We start from the raw sequence: 8595 nt of genomic DNA, 5'->3' as shown, positions 1-8595 counted from the left end.
AAACTGAAACTACTTGTGAGTTTGATTTGATGAAAACTAGTGTTGACACTTGTGATGAGAGTCTTAATGCAAAAGACACAACTTCTGTGGTTGGAAGGAGTAAAAACAACTTGATTGATTTTAATGTTTTGTCTTTAGAAAGCAATCTTGAACTTTGTGTGTGTGTGAGTAATATTCCATTATTAGTTGATGATTATTCTGGATATGATGGAATTGTTGGCCATAAATGTGATTGTTTGGAATTAGTCACACCACCCATGTTTGATAAGGAAGAAAGCAATTCATCTTTGAGTCTTTCTAATGTTGAATCTGCGCATGATAATGAAATTGACTTAAATGATGAGTTTGAACATGCGGACTTCAATGATGATGTGAAATTGGGTGAGACCTTTCTTGTGACACTATTTTTACTTGGAGATGCTTGTTTGTTTAATGATGAGTTTGAGTTTCTTAATACTCTTTCTTGTGATGGAATTAACTCCTTATTGGATAGTTTACTTGATAAAGGACATTGTCTTGGAAAGAAAAGTGTGGGAAGTTGCTTAAGTAATAAATCTTATTTGTGTGGTCCAAATCGTGATCTTGTGCTTAATAGTATTCATGATTGTGAAAGTGAACTTACTGATGGTGAAGTGATCTTAAGTAGCACTTTTCTTTACTATTTGTTTGCGTATGATGAAGGTCATGATTGTTTTAGGAGCTTTTGTGATGTGGAGGACTTAAAGTGTGATTTTGAGTGTGCTAGACATGTAGGAAGTGATCTTCAAGAGGATTGGGAAAGTAATGCAAAATTCTTTAATAGTGAAGAAGAATGTGAGGATGAGTTCTCACTAGGAGCAGAATTTCAGTTGAATAAGCTTGAAGCGGAAAAGGAAAGTAGAATGATGGATGCTAGTTCTAGTGTTTGTTACTTTACTTATTGTGATCCTTACATGGATCACTCACTTGAGATAGGCTATACCAAGTTCCTTAGCTTGAAATGTGGAAGTTATGGATTTGAATCCTGGGATAGTAGTCACGATCTTAGAGGTAAAATTCTTCCTTTTGATAAGTTTGATTGCTTATTTGACTTTTTTGTGAGTTATTGTCAAAGGAAAAGATGAGAGAAGTGTGAGAGATTTGGTCATTACACATGGTTTGATCCCTTTGATGTTTCTAAGATCAATGATGGCACATATTCTTACCTCATGATTCATGCTTCTCTAGAGTACTCTTGTAGTAATTGGATACATCATTGTCACTCTTGTTTGGTGTTACTGTTCAAGTTACTAGTAGATATTCTTGACACATATTCTAAGCTTAATGTGTTGACCATTTTTGTTTTTGACCCCGGAATTGATCATAAGGTTTATAACTTGTTGGAATTGATGACTTTGGGGTGGGCTGGTATATTACTTCGGTATTGGCAGTTGAGTTATTCTACTTGTTTTATACTTATCCTTGGAAAGAATTTAGTGTATTTTAAGGTGAATCAGGTGGAGAGCCATTGGAAAGATCCTCCCTGGAAATCATTGTGGTATGCGACCACGACTTGCAAACTCCATGAAGATGGTAGGTTTTCTTGGCTCATGCTTCTTCTTGGGCTTTCCAAATCCATGACGGATTACTCTATTATCTTTGGGAAGTTTTGTAGCACTCTTGTTTTATATCATGATTATTCACTCATGTTGCTACTTAACTGTTACCCGATTGAGACTTGGAAGCTACACATACTTATTCTCGACCATGTTTTGCAGGGATCGAATTTGATGACAAATTCTTTTCAAGGGGGGGGGGGGGGGGGGGGGGAGAATGATGTAGTCCATATAGCCATGATGATGACCCAACTGTGCCACAATGATGTGGTTGAGTTTGATGCTGCGGTCGAGGTTGATATTAATGTTGTAATTTCGAGGACAAAATTCTTCCAAGAAAGGGAGGATGATGCAATCCAAATTACCATGGTGACAACTCAAGTGTTCACGCCGAGGAGATCCAAATTGAAGCCCGAGAGGATGTGGATTGAAGTCCAAGATCTGCCCCACAGAAAGAACAAGTCTAGCAGCCCAAATTAGGACTTCTAGAAGCTCTAGTGTGAACATGAGGGGTTGGTCTAATGTGAACGAAGGAAGCTTCCAGTTTTGTGTTTTCTAAGCTTATTAAAGGCTATTTTGACTTTCATAATGTGTAGTGGCTTTCTAGACTTCTAGGAGTACGCATTTTGTAGTCTTCTATGCACCTAGAAGACTACACTTCCATTTATTTCTTTTGACTAGTATATTTTAAGAACCTTATTTAAAGGTGCTTGTATTTCATTTGAAAGGAACCTATCTTTTGAATATTGAATATTATTGAAATCCTTTAGTCTCGAATGACTAGTGTTAATTTGGTGGACTCCAAATTGTACAACCCCCGTTTGATCATTCAATTTGCAAGAGATTACTATTCTCTTGAGGATTGTTGCATAAGATATCTGCCTTTGATCCTTTTGGAAGGTAACTAGGACTAGTTCTTCTAGTTATTGTCCAATTATTTATCAATTGTGTCTTCTTTCTATCTTGTCTTAATTTTCTTGCATCACTCCTGCCACAACTTTTTCTTTAGCTTCCAGCCACAACTGTTTCTTTAACCTTCTTCCCTCAAATCTCACAATACAACCTAGAAGCATAGGTCTACGACAATTCTTACTCCATTACGACTCTCTTACAACATATAAATGTTTAGCTTCGATTTCCTTGTACCGCCAGTCATTTCATCCGTCGTTATTCCTTATTGGCTTTCTGATATGGCCTTTTTGCAACTATAGTTGGGCCTATGCTTCACGTTGATGATTCATATACTCCATAGCATATGCTCTCATGTTTAGTATAATTAGTGATCCATGAAATGTTTTCTAATATCCAGTGAACTCTTTTATTTCCATTCATAAGAGCAGCGTTCTTCCTCTCTTAGGAAAATTACCAAACTACCAATCATTGTCCTTTTTGCTACAATTGTTATCCCTTCCGGTGCTAAAATCCCCTTTTTGTTGTCATCGTTGGATCCGTCATCCTCTCTGTCATCCTTGTGAATTTGACTTGGAAACCTTTCTTGCTCCCTTTCATATAGACCAAACTTGGTCTTGAATGCTGTTTTCCACTCATCTCAAGGTTTCATCAAGATTTGATGATACCCACTCCTAAGATCTACCTTAGAGAATATTCATGAACCATTCAACTCGTTAAGCATGTCGTCAAGATGAGGTATGGGATGGTGATACTTTACCGTTATCTTGTTGATGGCTCGGCAATCAACACACATGCGCCATTGATGCAAGATTAAGAACGAAAATAGAAATAAAAGGCAAGAAACAAAAAGGATAGATAATTTGACACAACTTGTCACGACCCAACCCCATGGGCCATGACTAGTGCCCGAGCTGGACACTCATATACGTACCTGTTAGGTATAGTCAAACCGAATCTATGAAACAATATGGAAACTTGCATAAGAACTCCAAAGGTTCATAACGTCATCATATATATGTACTCGGATAACCTGTCTCCTGAGAAGTCACAACTAATCAAAACATAATATGATACGCAAGTCGACAAGGCTGCCACTACATATCAATATCATACGCAAGCCGACAAGGCTGCCACTACATAACAATATCCATAGCACATCGTATAGACACAGCTGAACAAACATATACACAATCCACACATATGTCTACAGACCTCTAAGAGTATCATCAGTGAAATATGACGGGACAGGGCCCCGCCGTACCCCTGGACAAACATATATATACATCAAAAGATCTGTACCAAAAGTCTAGGCTCCGAAGCAATGGAGCTCTCCAAGACAGCTGAGTGGGAATCCTAAGCTGGAGGATCACCGAATCGAGTATCTGTACCTGCGGGCATGAAACGCAGTCCCCGAAGAAAGGGGGTCAGTATGAGATATGTACTGAGTATATAAAACATGAAACACAATAAAGAGGATCATGATTGAAATAGAAATTGCAAGAGACAAGTATGGCTTTCAAAATACCAATACACTTGCCTTGTAAAATGTGAACATGCATATCAATATCATATATCATATCCGGCCCACTATAGGACTCGGTGAATAAAGTCATCATATACCATCCTTGGCGCCACAATCACATCATCATATCATCATATATATATATATATATATATATATATATATATATATATATATATATATATATATATATATATACCGTATCCCTGCCCTCTAGTGAGGGACTCGGTGAACAATGCAGTGAAACTGTGCACGAAAACGTATCCTGGCCCGGGATTCAGTGAAAGATATATTGAGGCATGCACGAGCAGAGTAGTGAGAAACTATATGCAAACTAAATCATATCTGCGACTCAATAGAATAATCAAAATGAACCATCATTTGAAAATCAAGCCAATAGTCATATCAAGTACCCTTCGAATGTCACTATGGATTATATATTAAAATAGGGCGGCTGGAATCATAGACACGTATCAAGACATAATGAAATAGGTTCTGGAAATCAAGAACATTAGCCATCCTAGTATCTCTAAGAATAGGAGCTTCTTTGGAGTTAAACATTTGTCGTCTGTGTGTTTCATATGGATCATGCCAAAAAGAAAGAAGGGTTAGCTTTACATACCTTTAACGCTTATTTAAATGTCCAACGTCTACTTCGCGAGCTCGTAGGTCTAAAATTAAGATAACATAAGCCACAGTTAGATCATCCACATCACTTACTAACCAATCCAAGTACGAATGAAACTTAACGAAATTCGGGCAGCATTTCCCCTGAAAACTTAACAATCCTCGAGATTCCAATTTAACCAAACATCCATCTAAATACCAACAACAACAACACCAACAATTTCATATCAAACTAGAATTAAATCCATTCTTAAATCACTTCCAAAACAGCCCAATATACATTCATATACCAATGCTTGTATACACTTCTTTATTTTCGTATATCCATAGTATAACAACAAACAAAACAACAACAACAACAACTACAGCCAATCCCACGATATTCCAGCCCACAAAACAATTCATAACAACCACCAAAGAGCCCCAAAATATCATCACAAAACAGTCACGAAAATCATATAAAACAGCCCGGTATACGCTTTGTATATGATATCTTCATACACTTTATTCTCCCAAATTCAAGAACAGCAACTTGTCAACAACATCAAAAATTATTATACATCATAACTCAGCTAATTCCATCCATTTAATCCAACTAAAACAGCCCCCGATCCATAAATCTCAACAAAACAACAAACAAATTTATAACGTTATTTTCTCCGTTCTAATCCGTTAAAACTCTAAATAAACTTATTAACAATGAAAAAGGGACCTTAATCTTACCTTAAGTATGCAGCAACCACGTCAACACTCTTCTTCTTGGCTGATTTTTAGCTCAAATTGAAGGCAACGCAACGTACAACACTTTTCTCTTCATGAGCTTCGGGATTCGGGGCTCAGATTGTGATCAAAATTTGGTTTCTCTCTCTAAAGGCTCTCTTCCCTCTCTCTAGAATTTTATGGATTTTTTTGGTATGAAGATGAGGAAGATAAGCTGAAAATTTCCCTTAAATAGCAAGGGAAATGGGCCTGACCCGACTTGGAATCGGGTTGGGCCGAGCTCACTGCCCAGCTTGACCTTTCTGCCTTAAAACATCCATAACTCTTTATCCCGATGTCACATACAGGCCCACGACCTATGGTTGGAAAGGTATTTCAATTAGTTACAATTTTAATCTTAGGCGTTTTCCCAAATTCCCAAATAATGATGGGGTATGGCCTCCCGAAGTCAGATCACCCAAAAACGTAACTTAAAAACATCTTGTTGGAGGGCTTACACTTGGATTTGGCTCAAGGGTCCTTCTTGAGTTGTGTTTAACTTCACATATATTGTCCATATAACTTATCATATGTCCTTTATAAAAATCCCATCATGTGGGCCCCACCTCAGCTTACGGTTACGAGGGCTATATATCTTTTGACGTATTATTTGAATCATATTGTACGAATTCCAAATATCATAATCATGTCACTACAGTAGAATTTCATTCTTTATACTTGTGATATTTGCTCCTCCTCGAGCTCACATTAAGTCGTCTGTAGCCTTAGTAACACGAAATTTTCTTGGGTGTAACATCCTTCCCCCCTTTGGAACATTCATCCTCGAATGTTAAACTAATCCTGCACTTCCAATACTTCCTTAAACGTTCTTTTACTGAATTATGCCCTGCACGTGCCTCCTTCATTGGTCGATCCCTTCAGTTTATTATAACGCATTCCAGATCTCTAAGTAACCATTCCCATAATATTTGTTCTTGCTCTTGCCTCTCGAGGTGATAATTCCACGCCGTTGTCTTTACTCTCCATTTCATTTCGCAGTTGGTTGACGATTGTATTGCGAGTTCTTCCGCTGAAATCTTACTCTCTCCTGGTGCACGTAGTCTTAACTCGACTCTTTCTTCTTCTATAGTTACTCCTTTAAGACGTATCGTTCACTTCATCTTACCTCTCACGCGTAGACGTCCCTCGTCGATTTATTAGACTTTACAATCCCTGGAGTATTTCATGTCTCTGGTAACCTGTAGACCCTTCGCAGACTCTACGAATAGGACGAAATTTCCGTTGGGGTAACACTATTTTCCTTTAATAACCTTACATTGCTCTGTGATCTGTCTATTATTAACTGGTACAATTCTGAAAGAATTTTTTATTTTGACATATAAATTCAATGTCATCCAGTAACCAGTTTGTTCCGATCGTCTCGCTTGAACTGTTTCACCATTTCCCTTACTCCAACTTGTAACACTTTAGGCATTTTACCTCGTGTCATTTCTTTATCTTTAATTCAAACTCTTCTATTTCCTCTTCACTCAGATTTGCTCTTAGTTTTTCTGTTACACACTATGTTGCAATCTTTACAAGAATACGCGAAGGTGCTCAAATTAGCCCAAGAAATACCTTAGTGTTGTTTCACCATCCTTCATGCTTTACCTGGCATTCCCCTCTCATATCTTACGATTGGTATCGAGGTAAATCTTCGGCTCAACCATGGTCACGTCCTATTTGCTCTCAGTACTAGTTCTATCTCGGTACTTTGGCTCAAACTATCTTACGCCTCTCCCTAATGTACCCAAAATATCTCAACCACATTGTTATTACTGAATCTTTACTCTTCTTATCAAGTACTCACTTGGTCTCATTCTTAGCATACAAATATTCGTAGGTTGCATAACTATCTTTGTACAACCTGTAATAAGTATATCCAATCTTAGCCGTAGTCTTTTCTTCTCCTGGTTCATTTTGATTTACATATTTCATCTGTACTAAAGCTCGCTCGTAGCCCATCTTGTCATACTCCTTTCCCTTCCTTTATTCACCCCTTTGGTTTTCTCATGTCCAACTATAGGGGATTTTCTATCCCTTCCCTTTGTTACTTATAAGTCGCAATATCATTAGCGCACAACTTTATTGCCAAATCTTAGGCTCTAATGCAGTATAGCATTGCTATCCTTTATATTATCTCTTAAGCTACTTGTTACCATTCTCTCATCGTACTCTTTCTTTTTATAAGCACCCATTTTTTAATGTCATATCATTCAAGATCTTTACAAATAATTCTCAGCACTGTCTCAAATACCATTCTGACTTCTATCCGTTTATTGTTGGCTTCCAGATCTTGCTAACTTGTTTCAGCGAGGGATCTCATTTGAAGTTTAAGTATCCATATCAAATATCAGCGTCAATTGTTTCCATCGTGCATTTCTCTCACCCGCTTCCCCCCTTAAGGGTGTACTTATACCATTATCTGTTTATATTCTGCTCTATGTCCCTATTTCCAATCTCAAATTCACCTGATTTTTTTTCTAACTCACTTGGTATACTGTACCATATCCATGCCTTTTCTTTATAATTTATAACTTTGATTATCCACGTACGAAACCTTAACAAAATCATGGAGCGACGAGGACCTTTCTATATATAGTACAAAATCTCATCTGACCATCTATGCTCGAGTAATGCAACCCATGTAGGAACTCATCCAAGGCCACATTCCACTTACTCCAATCAGTAATTAATTTAGTACCTGTAGTCATTCCAAATTCTCAATTAGGTAGCACTTATTTTCTAATGATAAGTGTCCAAAGTTCTCTTGTAACATCATCTTTATCCCAACCTACATCATCTGTTTCCTTTAATAAATTTACAATACACCATTTGTTCCTCAGGCCTACAGTCCTTGTCCTTTAAGGATTTCACTATTTCCGAGGTAAAGTCATATATGCACAGTACTCATTTATGCCTTATGCTCTTCTACCCTTGTTGTGTACCTAACACTGACTTCCAACTTACCCAAAATCATATCAAGTTCATCTTAATGATAGTCTTATCTTATCGCCTTGTCGTCGTATTACACCTTTAATTCGTAGCTATGTATTTCCCTTTTATTTTTACACTCGTACTCCATTAATTACGTCTATCTTGGGTGCTTCCTTTAGTATTCCTTTCCATTTCAGAGTCTATGTCCATCTTTCATTCTGTGCACGAGGAATCTTATGCTACCTCTGTATCCTTCGGAAAACA

Source organism: Lycium barbarum, chromosome 7 (genome assembly GCF_019175385.1).
Source record: "Lycium barbarum isolate Lr01 chromosome 7, ASM1917538v2, whole genome shotgun sequence".
Classification (NCBI taxonomy): domain Eukaryota; kingdom Viridiplantae; phylum Streptophyta; class Magnoliopsida; order Solanales; family Solanaceae; genus Lycium; species Lycium barbarum.
This window is presented reverse-complemented; position numbering follows the sequence as displayed.